At 26.8% G+C, this 25655-nt stretch overlaps 1 protein-coding gene across 4 annotated transcripts in view; it reads left to right on the top strand.

Annotated features, from left to right (window-relative positions):
- Positions 1 to 497: 497 nt before the first annotated feature.
- The window catches only part of LOC109609657 (ephrin-A4), a 244191-nt gene continuing 219033 nt past the window's right edge, over positions 498 to 25655 (top strand). For 2 of the 4 annotated variants that reach the window (XM_020026363.2, XM_020026364.2), the window contains exon 1: positions 498 to 732. The gene's annotated coding sequence lies outside the window, so the exon portion shown is untranslated. Of the gene's footprint in view, positions 733 to 12475; positions 12503 to 25655 lie in introns of all 4 variants that reach the window. The other 2 variants (XM_049962220.1, XM_049962219.1) reach the window with 2 other exon arrangements.

Raw genomic sequence — 25655 nt, 5'->3', positions numbered from 1 at the left:
ATGCAGAATGTTGTTTAATGACTCAAAAATATAATTTAGTTAAATAAAAATATAAGAATATATATTATTAATATTATACAATAATAATATTCGAGGGGGAGAATTGGAGGAATTATAAAAAATGAATACATAATTCTATTCAGTTTAATGAAAGACAGGTAAATGAAAAGTGTATAAATTGTAACAAGTATTATTAGTATGTTCATAATTTTTAATTAATCATAGTTGTAAAGAAAATAATAGAAATATTACCTGGAAAAACACAGTTAGGGAATAGAAAAAACGTTTGGGGAACACTTAAACAGCAACAGTATATGATTGATAATGAGGGTTTATACTTATTTTTAACTAAAGTGTAATTAGTAGAGACTTATGGAAGCCTAGAAATGCGAAAATTTGTTTTAAATTTGGCGGAGGTTATCGATAAAACAGCGGTTGTTGTCGGTAGTGGCATCGAAACCGGTTTGAAAAATGCGGCTACAGATGTCTCTGGCGTCGGAAGCAAGAGGCTGAGAACAGTGACAAAATGGCAATGGAATGTTGGTGCAAGAACAGGCTTTAGTGATGTGTTTTCGATATTATCCATAATTAAAAGTCGGTGTTCCATCAATAATTGTGCGGCCCAGGAGACATTCGACCCGTTGTGCGTCATGAACGTTACCGTGTGAGTGGGTTATCCGTACGATTCAGTGTTTCTTTTCACAATTATGAACCATACACTTTTAACAATAGGTAAGCCCCGTCTTATCAACTCACCTTTGTATATTTTTACGCGGTTTGTTGTCGGCCGGACCGAAACAACCGGACTTTCATACATCAACACTGGACTAATGCCAGTTTTACGTGGTAGAAGGGCCCCGTGCAGTTTCGCATCAAAACCATCGAACGTTCCATTAAGTATTTACGTGAAACCTGAGGACTCCCGGTCGTGCTGAAATTTTAACACTGAAGGTGTGTCAGAAATTAAAAACCGTCCGTTCCTGATTGTCCGTGTCTTCGTCGACGAAAATCAATTTCCATTTAATATTTCGCCCCATTACAATGGGATTTTTATCAATTTACGTTTCATTAACCCCCTTATTCACATACTTTTCACATCTTTTGTATTTACTCGGGCTCCCATTCAATTATTTGTTTCTATTGTAAATGACGAAAGCAATGGGGCAAAGCGTGGAACGTTGAAAAACGTAGAAAAAAGGCTGCGATAGTTTTGTTAATTTTTCGTCGATTTGTTGATGTGTGCATTCGTTCGATTGTAAACATTGCTATCAATTGCTTCTGTCAACTTCTAGGTAAATGATTTTCAAATTCGAATACTTTGTTTCATTCAGCCCATTCTTGTTTTTCCCTATTTAGTGCGCACTGTATTGTTGTCAATTTTAAGATAAACCTTTGTTGACGTCTTCAAATTGTTCCATGTGAAATTCGTTTGTTCTAATTAGATATTGACGTTGATAATTGGATTTATTTCAGGTCACACTATTATTGTTTAATTTGTCTGTTGTGTGTTTTACCATTTAAATTCATTTTTTGTGATACGGGGATGTAAACAAAACACACCTGTCACATTTTGATATAGTTAATTAATAACAAGTGCGTTTCCTCATTTATAAACAAGACCTGGCAACTATTTAGGTTTTTATGATTTGAATATATTTCATAAAAAACAGCAATTACTTACTAAATAGATGTTATACATGTAATAAGTCACATATTTTTTACTTTTTTGTCATAAAATATTATATTATTATAATAATATGACATGTAATATGAATTACAAGGTTTCTTCTTAATGCATTGGTGACAAATTAATTATAAATGTGGAGCAAATAATTTTACTCTGTATATTTATAATAAATATAGTTATTCCAGTAGATATAAATTAAATTAATAACATGATCAATAAAGAAACTAAACAGTTAAATATATATATACGTTAATTTGTAACCCATTTTACTAATCTTATTTGTTTTAGAGTTTCAATCACTTTTTCTGTTTTTATTTTAATGAGTCAACAACACGAAATTTGTTGCCATGCTTTCCTTACTTTGTAATCAAATTAGATTCCTACCAGGTCACACTATAACTGTTTAATTTGTTTTAAAACAATTTACCAACTATGTGTATTTTACCATTTAAACTAAATTTAGTTATATTCTTGTGATACAGAGATACACAGTTTAGTTTTGACCTGTTTAATCAACAAGTCCATTTAATTGTTTATGAAATGGAGTTGTATAATAATTAACAGATATTTTATATGTGTGTATTTTACCATTTAAACTAAAATTAGTTATATTCTTGTGATACAGAGATACACAGTTTAGTTTTGACCTGTTTAATCAACGACAACTCCATTTAATTGTTTATGATATGGAGTTGTGTAATAATTAACAGATATTTTTTATTTTCCTATGAGTTTAACACAGCAAAAAATATATACAACAATATGATTTACTAAATGAAATAATCAACATATATTGTTCCATTAGATATTATTTTATTAAAAAAAAAACAATTACACATATAGGTAAATCAAATAAATGTCATCTTCAATGAAAAAACTAAACTGATTAATTATTTGTTTATATGTAATTCATTTTATTGATCTTATTTGCTTTACAGATTGAATCAGTTTTTGTAGTGTCAACATAACACGAAATTTGTTGTTATGTTTTATTTTGTTTTGTAATTATGTAGATAATGTAGTAGATTAATACCTGATTGTTGTGAAAATAGAATGAAAAACAATATTAAAAAGTCACATAAAATTTAATTGCTGTATTCAGAAAAATATTATAAAATTAAGAATGTTTTATATTGGAATCTATTCAAATATTTGCGTTCAGTGTGTGTGTGTGTGTGTGTTAATTAGATTTGCAATTAACCCTGTCAATTAACATTATCTCCGAAATTGGTTACGATTGTGCAATCTATTAATTGAATTATGTTAATGGTAAAAAAGGTTTTGTGTAACTTGAGGGTTGAACGTAACCCACCACTTTTCAATCAACTGCGTACGAAACGAATTGCAAATAAAATAGTGGTAATACATTCAATTACAATAAATGTTTTGACTTCATTGTAATGCGATTTTTATAATTTTTATGTTTCATTAATTCTTTTGTCTTGACAATTTTTCGCGTCCTTTGTGTTTGTTCAGTCCACATTAAATATTGTTTGTGTCTTTGTAGTTAATTAAAATCACATGGAAAACTTTTATTACCATTTTACTTTGGCATTTAATTGTTTTTTGACCTGGAATTCCGCGTACAAGCACACGAATCGATGCCACAATCTTTCCGTTGCACATGTAATTTAATTTTCTCATTTCCAACAGTTTTAGGCCGGCTCGTTTTTTTTTTGTAATTTGTCCTAATAGCTTGGAATAAGGATATTCTGATCCACCATTCGCAGAACCTATTACTGCGTAGATTACGTAGTAATTTTCGGGCAAAGTATACTTTTTTGGGGGTCATTTAACACTTTCCGAATTACTTCGGATCCCAAGTTCCAGAAAAAATATGATTGAATTATCAGAGATTATGCATGGTGATTTTTGGTAGATAATTGGCTAAGTAGAACGTATAATTTCATATTTATGCGGTCTTAAAATTGATAAAAATAAGCTTGGACAATTTTAAGACTGAATTTAGTGCAGTTGTTTTTGAAATATCTATACTAAATGACTGTCAAAATGTCATGGGTCGAAATCGTTTCGAATTCGTGACAGCAACATGAAAAGATGCGGCTTAAAATCACTGTGGAAACGTAAAATTTTACATTAGCCGGGGCGCGAAACACATCAACTATTTAAGCAGCCGTAAAAATTCAACGAAAAGCAAGAACAATTTTAAAAGCAATCTTATTCGGAAATCGATCGGAACTGTTGCAGGGGCTTTTTCGTTATAAAAAATTCATGGACACATCAAAAAATGTACGTTTTCAAAATCAGCACAGTTAATCTATTCATTTCGATGATAAATGTTTCTGTATTTAAAAAAATTATTGAGAACAATGAAATAGTAAAAAAAGACAAAAATATGTAGTGATAAAAACGACTTACTAATAAAAATGATATGAATTAATTGTTTAACATGTTCATACTAATTCTTGATAAAATTTTTCCCAATTAATGAAATATCTATGGTAAATTTTAATTAACAGAATTACTCACAAAATAAAATATATGACAATGTTTCTAATTAAATTTATTATTGTGTATTGTAAAATTTCATAAAACAAGCATATTTCAAATTTGCTTGCTGTCAATGAAAATCATATTTGTAATTTATTTATTGTAATATTGTAATATTAATCATAACAATAGACAAGAAACATGAGAGTATGTTGTGATAAATATGTATTAATGTGTGTATTAACATAACTATTTATATAATATTTCAAAAGCAATTCTTTATTTTTATTGTGTAATTTGGTGTAAAAATCTAGTCTTGATTGTTTATAAATTATTTTGGTTAATTATTGTAAAATTTTGTAAAAAAGGATTTTGAATGTTACAAATTTTATACGACTAATAATTTATTATAGTATTGTAATATTAATTATGTCAATATAATAGAAATATAATATATTCTAATTAAAATGTTTTAATGAGATGTAATCATTTAACCTCTATTTTTGTTAAAAATTTACTCATTTAAATTAACTAAAATATAGAATAACTTTACACAACAAAATTTATCATTATGATGCTAATTAAATTTATTATTGTATATTGCAAAATTTCATAAAACGAGTATAATCCAAATTTTATACAACAATGAAAATCATTGTTATATTTTAGTTATTATAATTTTGTTTGATTATTTATAACAATAGACAAGAAAATATGTTGTAATAAATATATATTAACATGTTTATATTTCAATACAATTTTTATTTCCATTATGTTGTTATTTCGTATAAAATCACTATATATATATATATATATATATATATATATATATATATATATATATATTATTTGGGCATTTCTAAAATTGAGTTAATACCTCAGAACTAAGCTAAATGAGATTTTACTTAAATTAATAGTGTTAATTATTGTAAAATTTTATAAAAAAGTCATTTTTAGAATTATAATAAAACTAGTACACATTTTGTACGACTATAAATTACTATGTACTCTTCTTGGTACAAACTGATTAAAGTGACAAATCTTGGTTATTTACAATATCATAAAAGTAATATTTTTAATTTTTTTATTTACCAATTTATTCCAAATCCAACTTTTGATAATCATTGCCTATATTGAATAATATTTTTAAAGAAATAACTGAGTAAAATTAGATTTATTGAAATGATTTCGTTTTAATTATTAATTATCTTCATTAACTTAATACTATTTTAAAGTTTCATAAGATGAGGATATTTCTTGCTCATATTTTATTTGTTATAATAATATCTATATCAATAAAAATTAATCAATTAAAATATTTTAATGAAAATCATTTAAAATTTTTATTTTTTAATACAATACAATTTTAGTTTAGTTTTTTTCTTAATTTACTATGTACAAACTGATAAAATTGAAAAATCTTGGAAATTTGCAATCTACAATATTATAAAAGCATTTTTTTTATTTTATAATATATTCTAAACATATTTTTTGTCAAAAATTGTTTATATTAATTAAATTAACATTTTAAGTGATATAACGCAATAAAATTAAATTTATCGAAATGATCTCAATTAAATTGTTAAGATCTTAATTAAATTACTACTATTAATTATTGTCAAATTGCAAGGATATTTCAAAAAACCAAGGAAAATATTACAAATTTTTTATGACTACTAATTTTTATGTATCTTATTTTAGTTTATTTATATTAATATCAATAAAAAATAAAGACAATTTGAAGATTCATCATTAAAAAAAATGTTTTAATGAGTGTTTATCATTTAAAATGTTTTAAAAGGTTATTTTCTTAATTTATTTTGTAGTCACTTAACAAAATGAAGTTATCGAAATGATCTCAATTAAGTTATTAAGATTATTTAATGTAATTTGATAAAGTAGGCATGGTTTTAATGTACAAAAAATGATATTCACAATTAGTAGAAATAAAATTCACAATTATAGTTTGTTCGAATATTTCTTTGTATAGCAAAACAAATGGGAAATTAACGTGTGCACGCAAAAATTTCATTAAAACAAGATAAATTTCCGGTTGACTGGGATTATAAAACGTGTACCGAAAATATCCATCTTGAATTATTTATGTGCGCTGTGAAATTTATGTTAAACTTTCACACATCTCATTTGAAAAACAAATCGTTTTATGGGGTATATCATATTTACAGTCAATTAAAACAAATAACCACCTAGTTTACTTAGAACGTCAAGGCCCATAAATTCGATACGAATCTTATATACAGGATGTGTGCTAAAAACGAATATAAATCAAAAATGCGCCCGAATGATACGGCAGCACAGTTGTGGAAACCTGAATCGACACTCTAAAATTAGTATTTACATCCTTCAACTCGTTCACATGTACGTTTTTACCTGAAGACAACAGTTCCAACAGTCGGGGTTATAATTTATCGTAATTACAGCGTTACAAGGCGTATCAATAAAAAAAATTTAGTAACCGTCTATTATTAATGACGATAATAGTAACGGGAACGTTATTGGTAAGCCAGACAGTGACATCAAAATCCTACGTTTCCGAATGCGACATTCATCCCGCCAAAATAAAACGTTCGATGTTTTCCAAAAAGAAAAAAACCAACCAGATCGAATTTCCGGTCCAGCACCGTAGAATTTCCGTCCGCATTTATGGATGACGCTGTTTTGTTCGACGTTTTCCGCATTTCGGCTTTGGTGAAAGGAAAAAATCGTCCGATTCGATCTGGCCGTGTGTGTGTGTGTGTGCGTTTTCTCGGTCCACGGTGGAATTCCCGTCCGCATTTATGGTGGCATATTAGTCGTTTTTGACGTGAACATGTATTTCGGTGGAAGGAACAACGGTCCCGGGTCGCCTCGAGTTTTGGTTACCAGTTTAAAATATGTAAATACATAATATTATCAGTCGGAATATATCAACAGATTAAAAGTGAAACAAAGTGGCCATCACTGACGTTACGAAATGAATTATTAAAAGAATGTCGACGGACGGGTGACGAGACGTCGACAAAATGTGAATGCTATTCTTGTTGCCGTTCTACAATAATTACGTGGATGACACTGGTTTACAAATTTTAAATATAGAAATGTTCTCTTCCATTTAATTCGATTGAATTTTTTTTTGTCGTTTGAGGCATTCAACGTTGTTTTATATTTATCGTTTTACTTGAAACAGCGCCCTGAGTTAACGACAACATTATTGAGATCAATAATATTTCGTTAGAAAGGTCAGTGAATGCATCCATAAATCTTTTGGAATGGAAGAAAAATAGCTAAGTGTAACATTAAAAGTTTTAGTTTTATGCTATTTTTATCGATTTTCAATAATTTTTGCCTTTGAATATTCTTTATATCCAAACTTTTACACTTGTAATCGAAGGTTTCTTTAATTACAAACATTTCAAATCGATATTGACCTGCTAAAATGTAAAATAAAAATTAAAAATGTTGTGATAGAAATAAAAGAAGACGGAAATTTCAGTAAGAAGAATAATATTTGCTTAGAAGGTGTATAATAAAGTTCAAATTTCATTCATTTTTTGTCACTATCTGAGTATTTTTTTAACAATAAATGATTTCAATGTTCCAAATTTTACATTTTTAATCAAGGATTATTCAATTACAAATATTTCAAACTCAAGTAGATGAATTTCGAATAAAACATTAAAATAATCTGATAGAAACAACAAGGAGACCGACATTTAAAGACAAGTTTGATTGAGATGAATAATATTTAAATAGAAGGTGAAAAATAAATGTTACAGCTCGAGAAAGTTTCATGTATTTGTTGTTTTCTGTCGCCATTTGAATATTTTCTTTAACAATAAATTATTTCAATATCCCAAGTTTTAAATTTTTAATGGAGGGTTTATTCATTTAAAATATTTCAAATTCTCGTAGATGAATTCTTGTTATTTCTTATAGACAAACCTGATTAAGAAGAATAATATTTGGTTAGAAGGTGGATAAGAAATGAGTTAAAGTTCAAATTTCATCCATTTTTTATCAGTTTTCAGTCACCAACTGAGTATTTTTTTTAATAATAAATAGTTTCAGTATTCCAAGTTTTACATTTTCAGTCGAGAGTTTATTGAATCACAAATATTTCAGACCGTAGTACATCAATTTCGGATAAAAAATGAAAATGTGATAGAAAAAAGAAGACGGACTTTTAAAGACAAGTCTGGTTAAAACCAATAATATTGTATTGTTTATATATTTACATTTTTAATTCCATCTCGATATTTTTTATTCCTATAAATTGTGTGAAAATGGCTAATTGTATTTTCTTGTCGATGGTATTTTGTTTGTTCTACCAAAAAAACAAATTTCTTATATACCATCAAAGACTTCAATTAAAATGGATATTTCCAATTCTTCAAATTATTACAATGTATAAAAAGAATGCAATTAATGAATATTTGAAAGCAGTTCACTTAGGAGCATTTCAGGGAGTCGTTAACAAGTTTTTGGGACAACACAAGTGTCCCAATTACGTCAAAAAGATTCAACACAGTGCTACAAAAGATACAACCCAATTGGTATGCACGAGTCGCAATGTTTCAATTAATTCTCATTCATTCTAAGACATATTCATACCAAAATATTCAATTTCGATTTCCAGTTTCAAATAAGACAATTAAGATTAATTTTCTCTTCACTCATTTGGTTTTCTTCCTAGACAACTTGAGAGGTTCACTCACAAATAACTGAAATAGAAAGAAGATATCAAAATTGGCTGAAAATTGTTAAAAATGCAAGAAATTAAAATGTTCTAGAACTGTAACTCAGTTAATTTATTAATACCATTGCATTTATTAATAAATTGAAAATAACTAATACTTTGACATACAACAAGTTTATAAATAATATCCTAAATATTATAGTAATAAATCTTTTTAATTTGTTGTAACACACCATAAATTTGATATAATATTGAGTACCAAAAAAAAAGCAGAAAAGAATGTTATTTTCGTGTTAGCACACTCGATTTACATTAAAAACATGTAAAAGAAAGTTTCCACCTTTTTTATGTAAACTAGTTTAATTCATATCCTTGTTACACGTCAATATAATAAACAAAACATGAAAAAATATAAAGTAACGGCCATCTTAATAAACTGTCCTCGAGCAGTTGCAATTATTGAACCCGTAAATCAGTCTCTGTCGATAGGAAACGATATTATTTATTGATCGAAGACTGATTCGAACAATAGCGTTATAATTTATTAAAAAACTTGTTAACATATTAAAATATTCATGATACGTTATCTGCACTACATAAATTGTTGACATTTTTAGTAGATTTGCATAATTTAAAGTTAATTGGTTTATCGGCAATGTCAATTAAACGTACTTGCTCGGAGAATGTGTTTTTAAATAAACATATGTTTTAATGCATGTAGGCGGACGTTTTAATATTGGAATTTTCCAAATTTTTACAAATACCATAACGAAATTCATATTAAATTAGGTCATGCATTTTTTTTTCTTTCACCTGGGAATTTTCGCCCGTTAACGAAAACAATGATGGCTATGTTTGACGTGCGCAATAAATATGCATGCTTTGTGTTTTGTTATTTATTTTTTTAAAATATCGTATTAAAACACCAACATGTTAAATAATTCATAACTACATAATTTTAGTTGACGAACTGTTGGGCCATAAATATAAAATTCAGTCGATTAAATGTGTATATTTATCAATTTTTTCCTTATTTCTAATTTTGTAAATTCCAACATGAATTTTATTAATTGTGTTTGATATTTCTAATTTTTTTTATAAAAAGTAGTTTGATAAAGTAGCAATCAAAAAATCAACTTTTTAATAGCATTGTTTGATAATATTCGTCATTTAAATCATTTTATTGTAACTAGTTCAAAAATAATCAGGATATTTTCTTTGTTATTGATTAAATATCAGTGTGTTAACATTGTTGAATAATTTTTTTCCATGACAAAAAAAAATGAAATTTTATGATTCAATATTCATTTTTTTATCAGATTTCTATATTTTTTTTTAAAATTCATATTTAGTTGATGTCACTGATTTAGTATAACAACTATTAAAATCTCGGTTGGTAACTTAATATATGTATATTCCAATTTTGATGTAAATGCGACATTATACAGGGTGTTTCTTAAAGATAAGGTCTCCTTAACAACATAGTCACTTTTATTTGAGTCGAAAAGCCTACTTAAGTTAAACTTGTCAGCCCTGTACTATAAGTATAAATAAATTAATAACAAATTAATTCAAAAACTCAATTTCAATTATTCAATATTGAATAAAAAATCTTTTTAGAAAAAAATAAATATTTTGTCTTTGAAAACACACCAAGTAATTAATTAATTAACACTTATTAACAATTATTTTATCTTTGCACTAATAAAAATATAAATAGTTTATAAACCTTTCATTCAAAATGCGAATGTTTTAAATATTTAATTTATAATAACATATGTTTTTATTTTCCTCTATTATTGATATAATTAATTTTATAAAAATTAAAGTACATATCGAAAATATGAATTTTAATATCAATCAAACAATTTGAAATTTTACATGATGTAATAATTTAATCAATTGTTGTATAGACATCACATAAAAATATGTTTTTAAATATTTTATTAAAATACGCATTTTAATCGCGAAATATTTTTATATATATTTTTATTGATATGATTAATATTACAATAAATAAACTATAAATGGAAATTTTATTATTACCTATTTAAAATTTGTAACACTTGAAACACGCTTGTTTTATGAAATTTTTACAATAATTAATAATAATAATTTAATTAAAATCATTCCAGTAAATTTAATTTTGTTGTTCTATTTTATATTATAAATTTTTGATTTTAATTAATTTTAATCATGAAATGGCATTTATAACAAATTTTAATATATTTAAACATATTTTAATATATTGTTATTTTTCTGTTAATACAATTAATATTGTTGTTGTTGTTACTTTTTTTGAGTTATTCCATACTTTTATTCTTCAAAATTTCTTTGTATAGAATGTATGTAATTTACAACAAATTAATTTAATTTAACATTTTGATCAAAATTTTTATTTACTACTATTTGCACCATAATAAACAATATGTTGTGATTTATTGTCATTTTATTGACATGATTAATATTACAGTACATTTTCAATTTTATTATTTGTTGTACACAATTTGTAACATTTGTAACTTGCTTGTTCCATGAAATTGTACATTAAATTACAGTATGTAATAATTTAATCTAGATTTGCTTCCGATATTCCATATTTTTTTAATTTAAACATTTTTTCTGTAGAATGAAATTTACGCCAAATTAATTTCACATCAAGAGATTTTTATCATGTTTTTTACAAGATTAACAAACCATAGTAGTTTTAATAATGAAAGGAATAAAATTTTTAACGTTTAAACTATGTGGAAATTTTACGTTAAAGAGGAGTATAGAAGTAATTTAATTAAGAATTGTTATATCGATTAATTAAGTTTTGTTGGGATAGAATTACATACTCCATATTTCAAATTTCCCAAATTTTACAGTAATTATGTTAATCAAGCAGTTTTAATCAACGACGGAGTTTTAGACAGATTGTAATATAAACTGTTTCCTTCATAATGAACCGCCTAATTAACATTTACGCCGTTTCATTAAATAATTGTTCAAAAAAAAACCGAAGGTTTAGATTACGGTTAATTTTGTATATAAATAACAAGAAAAAAACGAGACGGATTTAATTATCATATTCGGTATTAGGATGGAAGTGCGTCCGTGATTTATATTACCTGTTCGATTCGGTAACAGCTTTTGTTTGTGTGTCCGGACGTCAAAATCAAGGGACAAATTTCCGCGCAGCAATTGCAGCTGTAAAAACGGACGAGCAGCCGTAAAAATCTGGCGCGGATTTATCGTTGCATTATTCAGTGAGCCGTGTTATTTTCATTTGTTATCGACGCGATTTTATTGGACGCGAAGTTTGTTGGTATTTTGCGAGAGGTCCTAGTTAATTTATATGTATCAATTTCACACCTACCCGACGCCGATCGGCGAAATATCATCGGCAACGGGGACGGACTGACCTTCAAATACCAAACGGCCCAACGGCCAAAGATGTGCATACGGAGACTGGCATCGATAATGGAGTACCGCTAATCCGCCCGTTCGTACAATTGCAATTTTGTTATTAACTGTAAAATTCATAATTGACGATTGCCATTGCGCCCGCATTCCGACCAATTAGGCCCGGGCCAAATGGCGCAAAACTCTACGCACAGTGTGCCCCCCTAATTATATTTCCTTTTGTTTTGTTCCAGGTCAGATTTGCCGTGATCAATTGAGAGGTACTCGTTAACTAACCGTGGTGTTTGGATTATTATTAATTTTACATTACTGTTGCATGAAATAAAATTATATTTTGATTTTACTTTACTTTTGTTTTTTTCATTTCTACATCGAACCTAGGGAAAATAATATTTTACCATAAATGTTCTTGAATATAACTCAAATTGTTTTTGTCTATGTTCGATGATTTAATTTAAGCAATTATATGAATTATGAAAGAAATTATTTTGTACATTTTAATGGCAGCAGGTGAGTATGCGCCCGAATCTCATGAATGAATATTCAATTTTAAATATGTGAAAGAAATATATTTAATGTTATTTAATTTTAACATTTTTTGTTATATTTTGTACAGTAGAAATATATTTTTTAAATATTATGTATTTTTTATTATTATTTTCAAAAGATAAAACTGTTGATAAAATTTCCACATCACAAAGGTAAAATTATTTTAATTCAATTAATACATTATTGATAAAAATTTATAAAAAATATTTAGAATTATTAAATAAATACTGAATAAAACGAAAGTTTGAAATTTAATAAACATTTGTATTAATTAATACGAGGGCAAAAAATAATAAAATTGTATATTGGTAAAATTTGAAATACTTAATTCAGTATTTAATTTTTTCATCTAATTAAATAATTTTCCAAAAATTACAGTTTTTTTGCATTTTTATAACATTTCATAACCTCTGTTTAAATGGTGCAAAGTATTTTAGAATAATTCTTTTTATTACAAAAGCTAATAATCATAATAATGGATTGTTAAGTTTAGTTTACAATGACGATTGTAAATGTCATGGTACTTATTTACTATATATACAGGTGTACATTGGATTTTTTCATTTCTTATGAAAATATTAATTTTCTAATAAATAAAAGCATTTTATTTGTCATTAATTTAATATAATGACCATTATATTATTAAACCCTTTTAAAGTTGGTAACTTGATATATATTATTAATTTTCATATAAATATTATCATATACATGGTGTTTCTTAAGGATAGGCTACCTGTAGCAATTTACCCAGTTTTATTTGAGTCCTATTATAAATAAAAGAAAGTAATAATTTAAAAAATGTAATAACAATAGAAAAGTGAAATATAAACAATATTGAAAAAAATAATAAATATTCTTAGCTATTTTTTTCAAAAAGAAAATATTTTTAATTTTTTTTAAAAGCTTGTTAAATTTGTCAACCAGTCATATTATTTCAAAATGGCTTTGTTAATACTGTTTATTTACTTTTTATTCGATTATGTGAGAAAAAATAAAAGTGTTGCTTAATAAAAAATATTTCAATTTCATAAAAGTTTTTAGCATCTATGATAAAATTAGTAGTTAATTAATAATAAAATAATTTGTTCAAGAATTTGTATATGATTTTTATCCCACAATTTTGTTTGAAGTTTTTGAAAAATTATTTAAAATTACATCTATCGAAATTTTATTGTGAAAAAATTTAGAAGAAATAGAATACATAATATAAATTAATAAATTGTTACCTTATTTTGACCATAATAAATTATTTATGTCAAAAACTGTTATTTATATATTTTTTTTAACTTTTAATTGACTCCAAATTTGTATATTGTAGACTTTTCTTATTAATATGTATGAAGTCTGATTATTCTTGTATACTTTAAAATTTAATGTTATAAATATTAATATGTTTTTATAATATATAATAATATTAATAAATACAGAAAATAATAAACAAACAAAATTGTTTCTCATGTAGCTAATTAAAATTATTTAAATTAAAAGATTAAAAAAAAGTTGAGAATGAAAATAATCTTTTCAAGCCTTCTTCGTATTCTTAATTTAAATTTAATTTTCTTGTCTAATATCTATTAAATAATATAGTTAATATTCATAATAAAAACAAGTCAATTTTTTTAAATTAATTTATTGATTATTTCTATGAATAATCTCACTAAGATTTTTAAAAATAATAGTTTGAAAAAATAAGATGTCAATCAATTAAATTTTTCGTGGCAATATTTCACAATACTCATGGATTTATACATCAATTTAAGTTTTATTGTAAAAATTTAGGAAATGATGAATATATTTGAATTCTTAAAAAAATTTTACAAAAACTAACTTGTCAAAAATCAGGGTGTGACCGAATGTATGTAAATACACCACTTTTGCTTTGACAAGTACCCTATAGATTATGTCTATAAAGCAACAGAAAACTAAAACAAAGTTGGAAAAAATATTTATAGGAAAAAGGAAATAATTTTTAAAAGTTTCACAGTTATTTTTTTCTTTATTAATATTGTTTATTTACTTTTTGCAATGATTTATAGTGTCAAAATTAGTGGACATAATTTAATTACTTTTTAAATAATTTGTTGAATGGTTTGTATATGTTATTTATTCCACAATTTTGTTTGGTGGATGCCAAAATTCATTGATCATTAACATTCTGTTAACAGTAGGAGTCGATGACAGTAACATATGTGGCAACCTGAACAATTGCTATGTAAAGATAAAATGAGAAATACCGTCTCCTACGACTTTCGACATTTTAAATGCAATAGTCACTATGACTTCGAATTTCATTTATTTTTTTTTTAATTTTTGTAATAAATCAAATAATATATTAATAAGCAAATATTTTTTTTGTTTTATTAATTAACTGTGGTTTAATAAGATTTATTAATTTTACAAATTGAAAATTGAAATTTAGAAAATTGGATCAGTTTTAGTTCACAAATCTGCAACAAATTTTTATGTATTTGAGAAGAGAACTACAAATATGCTCATTAAAAGATTTAAAATTAAAAATTCGTCGTTTAAAAAACGAACATATGTAAATTAAGTGTGACCCTTTTGCCCTTTACCCCGTCTGGTGTGCATTTGACAAAGTCAGTGTGGAGGAATGCGCCACAAGGCCGGGGACATTTAAATCATATTCCTCATTTAATTACGGACGATATCGGCTTACTTATATTGCCCCATTGTATTTTTAATGAGTTTCGTACATGATTGGTGAAAATTTATGGCCCACCATGTACCAATCGGATAGGAGGCAATGGAATAATGGGCGAGCGGGGCTTAATGTCGCGTTATCAGAATGCCAGATGCCCCGGCCGGTTCTATAAATAGCAAAAATCCAAATAATCGCCGGCATTCATCCCTAAATAACGTCAACATAAACAATTAATCCCGGGGATTGACATGGGTTTTTAATCACTGTTTAATTTGGTCGCGATTTGCGCCACAACAATACGGGGACGGCGTCGCAGGAAACTGCACACTCCCATTAAAACGCTCGGTACCCGCTTATTTTTGTTATTACACATTATTTTTTTTCTTTTTCGAAAGTCGCTGCCAAGGAGACAAAAGCTTCCCGAAAACTGGTTTGCGAGAGTCGTCCCCGCAGCCACAACAAATACGTCCTGCTCAAGCTAAAAATAACTTTCGAGTAGGTTACCATATTATTTTTTTTAACCATAAATTGAACGTTTTAACATAAACAACGGTTCGTGCAAAAACAACTTATTGTTGTTACTGATAGTCGCACTAAAACTAGTAATTTCAGTGATCTGAATTTTTCAAACCTGCCATCCTTACAAGAAAAAAATTAATGACTGGCTGCAGGAAAATCTACATATACATACAATGAGTCAAATGATCAAATGATTGGAGCAAGGTTGACGAAATCAACAGATCGATTTGTAAGGTAATTTATAAATTGTCAGGCCTTATTTAAAACGCAATAAATTATTTATGTTAAATGTTAGATATATTTATTTTTTCTTTAACATTTAATTGACTCCAAATTTGTATATTGTAGATTTTTGTTCTTATTAATATGTATGAAGTCAGATTGTTCTTGTGTACTATGTCTTTATAAAATTTTATAGTTTTAATAAATACAGAAAAATATAACAAATGAAATTGTTTTATTAAAAATGAACAGTTTAACTGATTAAATTTATAAAAAATTTAAATTTTTAAATTATTTTTTTCAAGTATTCTATTTTTAATTCATACACTTCTGGACAAAAGTTTGGAAACCCTAAATTTGAATTGTTTAATATTCGAATTGTTAATAAACAATGAATGATTTGAATAAAATTACTGTTTTATTTTCTATATAAGGTATTTATTTTTATTAGACATAAGTTACACAATAAATAATTTATTCAGCTTAGATGTCTGCTGCTCACCTTTGGTTTATGGAGTACACCAATTTTATGGTGAATTCTAGTGATAGTTTTTGCCATTTCATTTGGAGCCTTTTCGGCAATTCTTACTCATTTTCTATTGTATACCGTATATTCCTTTCTAAATAATCCCAAAGATGTTCTATAGAGTTTAGATCCAGTGACTGTGAAGGCCATGGCGTGTATTTAGAAGTATGCTTGGAAGATCTTGTCATCTTAGTAGCACATTATTCTCTGCGAAAGGTAGCATGTGGTCCATAAACAAATCGTTCCATTTTTTCAATAATATGGAGCAACGGGTCAACCCCATATCGTTTGAAACAGCCATGATATGGGGTAACATTGCCCTCTCCATATATAACTGTCGGTAATTGGTACTTTTTATGGACCTGTTTGCCTACTGGTCGTCTGACAAACCCCTTATCATCGTTTCCAAATAAAATAAAATTTCATCTCTAAATAACACTAATCTCCACTTTTCGTTGGACCACGAAAGATGCTCTCTTGCAAAACTAAGCTTGTTCTTACTATTTTTCTTTAATATAACGGGTTTATTTGCGGGTTTGCTTCCAAACAGTCCCATTTCTAGCAGTATTCTTTGCACAGTCTGGACAGATAAATTTTGTACATTACCTTCCAGTAACTCTTTATGTATCTTGATGTCAATCTGAGATTTTTTTTGGGATATATGTTTTATTTGTCTATCAAGAATTGTATCCGGTCTGTCTGTTCTGGACAGATCCACAAGTGTCAAATTTATTTATAATTTTGAATAGGGTCCCTTTATTGACGTGCAGAATTTCAGAAATTCGATTGTACAGTTACCCCCATTTCTACAGTATATAATTTGGTTTCGTAAGTCCATTGGGGATATTTTTAATTCTCACACTACAATACTGGTTGATGGTCAAAATAAACGAAATTTAAGGGGTTTCCAAACTTATGTCTCGACAAAAAAATTGGGTCTTTGTATACTTTTTATAATATTTTTATCGAATACCGAAATAAACTGGAGTATATACTGTGTATTATTATTATTATTTTATATTTTAATATACAGAGTGTTTACTTTAATATTATATTTTATAATTATTGTTTGTTTGCTATTTTAAACAATTATATGCTAGGGTTTCCCAACTTATGAAACGATTGATTTATTTTGCTGTAAACTCTTGGCCATCTCTCCTCTTGTTTCTCTCGGTCTTGATAACCCTGTATTTTAATTATTCATAGAGTTTCACTTCGTCTAATGATTAAATAATTATAACAAACAAAATGTCGTTAGTAAGTAATCGATTTAAGTTCCCAGAGAACAATGAAAGTCCCTAAAGTAAAAAGTAACTATACTTTTGTCCATTGATGAATAAGTTGCTATAATTATGGTCATTTCTGTACGTTTATGAAATTTTATTAGCAAAGTGATTTTTCTTCATGAAACTCTTTTGTGGGTGATAATTTTTGATATTTCTTATTATTATGATATTGCACACATACATATTTCTTATAATTCCAATTAAAAGAAAAATATTAGGGTGCGTCACATTCGGGTTTATTGGGAAGCATTAATGAAGGTTCAAGGAACCATTGTCTGTCGTTTTTTCTCTTGTTGTTGTTGTTGTAGGCATAAAATGTCGTTGGTTTATCATAAAGTTCGCTTAATACCAATTAAAAAGTCCATATTATTAAACGGTCAGGCGCTGGCCTTGGCTGAAATGAAATCAGTTAGTTTATTGATCAGATTAGGCGCGATAGACAATAAAAAATGAGTTGTGTTCAGGAAAGAAACAAGTTTTCGGATATGAATCTTTGTAGAAAACGAGTTAGTCAATAATACATTTTACATATAATGGCGTGCGGCCATATCGCGTATGTATTTATTCAAACATTTTGTGGAAATGATAAGTGTTTAAAAAAATTGGATGGCACAGTCGAGCTTCAGATCCTAGATATTTCTTCACGTTTTCGTATATTTTTCCTATAAATTATGTTCCGCCGTTCACCGTTCTTCTCCTCTCTTTTTCATGACCGAGATGTGCCGGCGATAGGGCAAACAGAAAAAAAAATATTTCTAATACACCGTCACGGACTGCACACTAAAATGCAGTTTTTAATGCGTTAAAGTTCATCTTTGAATATTTGATGGTTTGCTTAATTTAATTTTTCCAAAGTGCGGCGCACAATTTTTGCTACATCTAGGCCAATTAATTCATTAAACCCAGTCCCGTTTTTAATTTCCGTTTCTGGGTTAAAGCGTCGCGAATAAATAAAAAATTCATGCGCTTTGCTCCCCGGTACTGACTACCGTTTTAGTAATGAGCTGAAATATTTGTATAATTATTGCAAAAATTGCGTGCATAATTAAGGTAGAAAAATAATTTACTGAAATATTCGTAACGTTGAATGTTTTAATTAACCGTGAGTATGAAAATAACCTTAATTGTGTTACGTCTAAAATTTAAACGGATTATAGATACATATTTCTTGAACAGGTCCTCGGTGGTACTTGTTGCATTCCACTCGAGAATCAGCGGCCGTTTTACTTTTATTATTATTCCGGCGCAGGATTTTTACTATTTCTCCAAACTTAATTATTAAAAGGCGTAACGTGCGCATTTTATTTATGCCTTGGCTTTTAAACTAGCTGCGTGCAACCTAAGTGACTTTTTAATAAATTCAACGTAAAAAATAATAATAATATTAACGATAAAAATAAAAAAAAATAATAAATGTATAAATCGCAACGGACAGGTGTTTTTAATATTGTTTGTAGGATAGGCTGGTGCGAGCACGGGAAAAATGCAGAACCTTTATCTGATTTGCACGGTATTAATTTTATGAATTGATTAATTAAAATGGGCACCTTGTTTTCTTCGATGCCCATTCTCACGTTTCGCATTCCGTTCTGTTGGCAAAATGTCTTTTTCACATATGTCTACAATATTAAAACACAATAATTTATTAAAAAGTCGAAAATTTCATTTTTTTACATATTTAACACCAATTTTATAATACTGTGTGTAATAAATATTAAATTAAATTAACATTTACTCAAATATACAAACAAGGTTTATAAAAAGTATGTTTCTTTATCTATGTCTTTGTTCTAGTTAATCAAATATCAAAATTTTAAATATTTATTTTCTTTTTCAAAATATTTATTAAGTTCCCCTCTTCTCCAGACATTACCACCATAGAAAATATGGGGGACCACCATTATAACCAAATGGGACATAACAATTTTACAAATTTAAATCTCAGCAATTTAAGAAGTTTGAAGGAATATAGACTTGTATATTCGAAAGATGGTTAAGTTTGTGCCAAAGAGAAGGAAAATTATAAAAATGTATATTATACACAGTGTTAATGTTAAATTAAATAACACAAACTGAATCATTAAAAATCCCTTTCAAAATTAAAGTTATAATAATTATGTCCAGCTCAATACAGTAAAGAGTAATTTCTAAAATACTATATAAAACAACAATGATAATTTAATATTTTTGTAACAAAATATCACAAAAAACAATATATGAAATCTGTTAAATCTAGAAATTTTTTCAAACATTCTTGATATGTTAATCAAAAAATTTTCTAAAAAAGCTGTAAATTGAATATATATTGATATTTTCTATCTCCAGACATTAACATTATAGAAATTTAAATGAACTCATCACAGCAATTTAAGAAGCTTGAAGGAATATATACTTGCCACATATTCGAAAAATGGTCAAGTCTGTGCCAAGGAGATGGGCCAAAATTATAAAAAAGGATATTATAGTGTATATTGTATTATTAAGTGTTAATGTTAAATTAAATAGCACAAATTAATCATTAAAAATCTTTTTCAAAATGAAAGTTACCATATTTATGTCCAGCTCAATTTAGAAAAATATATGTAACATTTTATAAGAATAAGAATAGAATAGTTTTTAAAGTATTGTATAAAAAAACAGTAGTAAATTAATATTATTTTAACAAAATATCACAAAAAACAATATATGAAAACTGTAAAATCTATAAATTTCTTGATATATTAATCAAGAAATGTTGTAGAAAAAGGTTATAAAAATATTTTTTTTCTATATTGATTATGTTTTCTGTCTCCAAACATTTAACTCTATAGGAAACATAGGAGATCACCTTTATGAGTAAATTTGACATAAATATTTTACAAATTTAAATGAACTCAACTGAAGAAGCCTGAAGGAATATAGAGTTGTCGTATAGGACTATGGCCAAAATTATATATTTTATATCATTCAAAATGTTAATGTTAAATTAAATAACACAAATTTAATCATTAAAAATCTCTTTCAAAATTAAATTTGCTATATTTATATCCAGCTCAATTCAGAAAAATATATTTCATAAAATAAGAATATAATAGTTTTTAAAATACCGTATAAATCAACAATAGTAAGTTAATATTATTTTAAGTGTTCATTTAAATAAAAGAGTTATTGCTAAAATATTTAACATTTTCAAGACCACTCCTGTATTTCAGTAAATTATAATTTGGTCCCATACAGAATTACTTCATTTATTCAGTAGACAAATTAGTTAAAGAAATAAAAATATATTATAAATTTTAAAATATCCAGATATTATTTATATTTTCAATAAATTTAGAAGATTTACTCTTAGTACATTTTATTCGTTTAATGAAAATAATAAGAGTTCAAAGAATCACTAAAAATTTTACAAATATTGATTTTTTTAATACCTACTGTTTGATAAATTACTTAAATAAAATGAACAAAAAAAAAGACATAATTTTTATAAACCCTGATCAAAGTTACGTTTTCCACATGTTTTTATTAAATTATTTATATATATTACAATAAATTATAATTTGTAACGATAAAGAATTGCTTCGTTTATAGTTTATTGACACATTCAAGTAATTCAGAAACAACACGTGGAATTAATTACCATAATTTAAACAAACAAATTACATGCATAAGGGGGGAAAATGAATGCAGCCGTTTTAAGAAATATTACCCATGTGCGAGTGTGTGTCTGTGTATTTGCAGAAGGTATTCGTACGTGCACGTATAAATGTTTGTTAAGTTATTTGAAAATTTTGATGAAGATGAAGGAATGCTGAAAGAATGAGAGTGGCCTGAGTGGAACACCTGTTTTTTGCAATTGATTGATTGGTAGCAGCCGAACGTTCATTTGTGGATTCCGCTTTCGAAAATCGAAGGAATGAGATATGGCAAAATCCATAAGAAAGATTTACAACGTCTGCTTGTACTGAGTGAAATAAATACGAGTGCGGCCGGTTGCCGTTTTGCCGTTCGGCCGTTTTGCCGTTTGCCCGGTTTCGTTGGTATCGATCGCGATCGGGACCGGACGAGGAGGCCAGCCACGCTGGCACAAGAAAAATATTTTCGAATTTGTTTAAATGCACCGATAACAAGGCAGCGAGATGCATAAAATGCATCGCTTATCAGCCGTATATGTTATTTGTCATTGCGAAGTAATATTGCATATCGAAATTCATATAGTCGTGAACATAAATAAAAGATAACATACAGTACATTGGTTTAATCATTTATCATGCGGCCTAACGGTACGGGATGCAGGAGGGTCTTACTCTCCACTCCTTCTCTCTGTCTGCGTCTCTGTGTGTCTCCCTTCGTCTCTCTTACGTTAAAAGAACGACATATTTTTGAAATCAATAATAAATAAATCGAAGGCCCGATAGTGGTGCTATCAAGATCCACCTTATGTGCATACTACAATGGCATTCGCATTAACCAGCCATTTCGCTTTGTTATTTTTTTTTATTTAATAATGAAACACCTCTGCAACGGCTTACCGTCAATAACTTTAATATATGGACTTTTTACACTTGTTCGTAGTTATTTCGCATCACCTGCGGCTTTTATTTTTTACATCGGACACAACCGATGCGAGGATCACATCGAAATGTTGTGGATGTATGGACGTACATATTTTATCAGCAACATGATTATATGATTAAAGACGGCCGTTTATTGTCTGCACATTTCCTTGTATGCTCGCATGTATATGTTGTATGTCTTTGGCTTGCTTTGCTTCGCTTTGCTTTGCTTTGCTTTGCCCTGCCGTGCCTTACAAACGCTACGCAGGAAGTAAATATTACACTCTCTTTCGAAACTAAGGTCCTCATAAAAGGAAATTTGTTCTTTTGCCGAACGTCACTGAATTTTCGCTGTGTCTTTGCATCGAATAAAAATGTGGATTATTTTACCCGCAAAAATACACTCGACAAGCGCAAAGGAAATTCTGCAACAAAATTTATTTATTTATATTCGTGAAATAATTTATAACATTTTATTAGAAAACTTTATTCCATACCAGATCAGCACATTTACTTATATAATTTTCTTTTCGTTTTTTTTTACTTAATAAGATTAAACTTGATTGAACTCACCTGTAAATAAATTAATAATCCTAATTACTATCAATATTAACTTTGATTCAAAAGTTCAATTACTTACTGGAAATATTTTAATAAAATTCAACAATATGATTATTTATCTAAATATCCCAATAATTGTGTCAGTAATTAAAAAGTTTTATTATTATCTATTTAACTTACGGATGCTCCTAAACAATAAAATATATTCATTAATTTCGACGAGGTCTTTACACAAAAACCAAGGAAATTCTATAACAAAATATCCTTACAAAAGTCACAATTTATAAGAAGGACAGTAATTTCACCAATGTTACATTTCTATTTAAATAATTTAAAATAATCTGTAATTAAACTAAATATCCTAATTTCTAACAATATTAATTTTGATTTAAAAGTTTAATTAATTGAAAATAATTACTAATATTAGTGATTGTTTACCATAAAATTAATTAATAGTACAAAAAAATAAAATAAAATGTTGATTTATTACAGAAAAAATAAAATCATCAAATTTTTTGAATTTTGAACATTATGTTTCAAAAATAATTTAATTTTATATTTCAAATTTTTCTAAATTAAACAACTTGATTATTTATCTACATCTCCAAATAATTGTCAATAATTATAAAGTCTTAAATTTATTTAATTACCTATCTAAATTCTGGATACTCTTATTTAATAAAATATATTCAATAATTTTTTAAAAAGATATTTCATTTCATTAATATTAACTTTGATTCAAAAGTTTGATTTGTTACTGAAAATATTTTAATAATTGTTTTTACTATAAATACCATTCTATAAAATTAGATAACAGTTTATAAAAGAAGATAAAATGAAAATTAAATTATTATAGAAAAAATGAAGTCATCAATTTCTTTCAATGAGAGCACAATAAATACCACTTAGTCATAATTTCCTTTTTTAATTAAATTAAATTGTTTGAATGCAAGTATAGTTGTAAAACTGCTTCACATTGTTGAATTATGTGTCCTCATTTTTTTATTACTGACATTGTCTCAAAAATTTTAGCATTTAGTTAAATTATTTCTATACTTTTATTCATATTGATATTTTTAATTTTCAGACAATTCAGCTGTTCAACATAAATTAAACAAGCTGATTATTTATCTAAAAAGTCTTAAATTTTTATTATTACCTATTTAAATTCTGAATAATTAATAAAATATATTCATTAATTCAAATAAGGGTCCATAAAAGTAACTAGTTCTTTGAAATTTTCTTTCACTCGACGAAAATACAGGAAATTCTATAACAAAATAGTATAGTCTTAATTATTTATATTTACAAAATGATGGTCACAATTTGTAACACCAATATTTCATTTCATTGAAAGACAGTAATGTGACTATGTTACATTTTTATTTAAAAGATTTGAAACCATCTGTAATTAAATTACATATCTTAATTTCTAACAATATTAACTTCGATTCAAAAGTTTCATTTGTTGCTGAAAATATTCTAATAATTGTTTTTACTATAAATACTATAAAATTAAATAATAGTTCATAATTGTGTCAATAATTAGAGTCTACAATTATTAACTATTTAAATTCAGGATATTCTCAAGTAATAAAAAGCAACTAGTTCTTTGAAAAACAAGGGACATTCTATAACAAAATATTCTTAAATATTTATATTTACAAGCCAAAACTTATAAGAGAAATATTCCATTTCATTGAAACACAGTAAATAAAAATATCCTATTTTTTGTCAATATTAGTCGAATTTTTCATATTTTCCTTATTTAATGTAATTAATGTAATTAAATAAGGAAAATACTACCACTAATTTTGAACATTAGAAATAATTGCAAAAATAAGTTTTAAGATTTCCTCAAATTAATAATTTAGATTTAAAACAGACAATGCGATTCTTTAACCTAAATTAAACAAGTCGATTATCTATCTAAATATTCCAATAGTTGTGTTAATATTTAAAAAGTTTTATATATTTATTATTACATAATTGAATTCTGAATGTACCTAACTAATAAAATATTTACTTTAATGTGAATGAAGTTATCATAAACTTAAATAGTTCTAAACGAACTGAACAAAATTGATTTACTATATTTATTTATATTTTAAATATAATAAACTGAACTGAATCGGAACTATAACATTTTATAGTCGCCATCATATAATTTAATTGAATGATTGATTAATTTGTATAAAATATAATAAAGCGGTAATTTTATGAGTCGTCTGATGGTCGTAATAAAATGCGTGTTGAATGGTAATTATATTTAAAGCAGATATACATAATATATTTCCTGTTTCTTACGGCTAACAAGGATGCCATTAGCGTTGATACGGAGTAAATTGATACAAAGAGCCCGTAATTAATTTCGTATGTAAAATAGCCTTTGGACCGTGCCCCCGTCCGACTAGTTCCACAAACTATGGCGTTAATTCGGCAAAATGACTTTGTTTTATGTTTCGCCGCGGCCGAATACGTTCGGGATTAAGCAAATCTTAATTTACGCAAAAATGCTAATCGCAGGCCCCCGAAACGTAATCTGCGGCCGGG

The sequence above is a fragment of the Aethina tumida genome, chromosome 1, assembly GCF_024364675.1.
Source record: "Aethina tumida isolate Nest 87 chromosome 1, icAetTumi1.1, whole genome shotgun sequence".
In the NCBI taxonomy this organism is placed as follows: Eukaryota; Metazoa; Arthropoda; class Insecta; order Coleoptera; family Nitidulidae; genus Aethina; species Aethina tumida.
The sequence above is the reverse complement of the archived record's forward strand: the minus strand, read 5'-3'. Positions and strand labels throughout refer to the sequence as shown.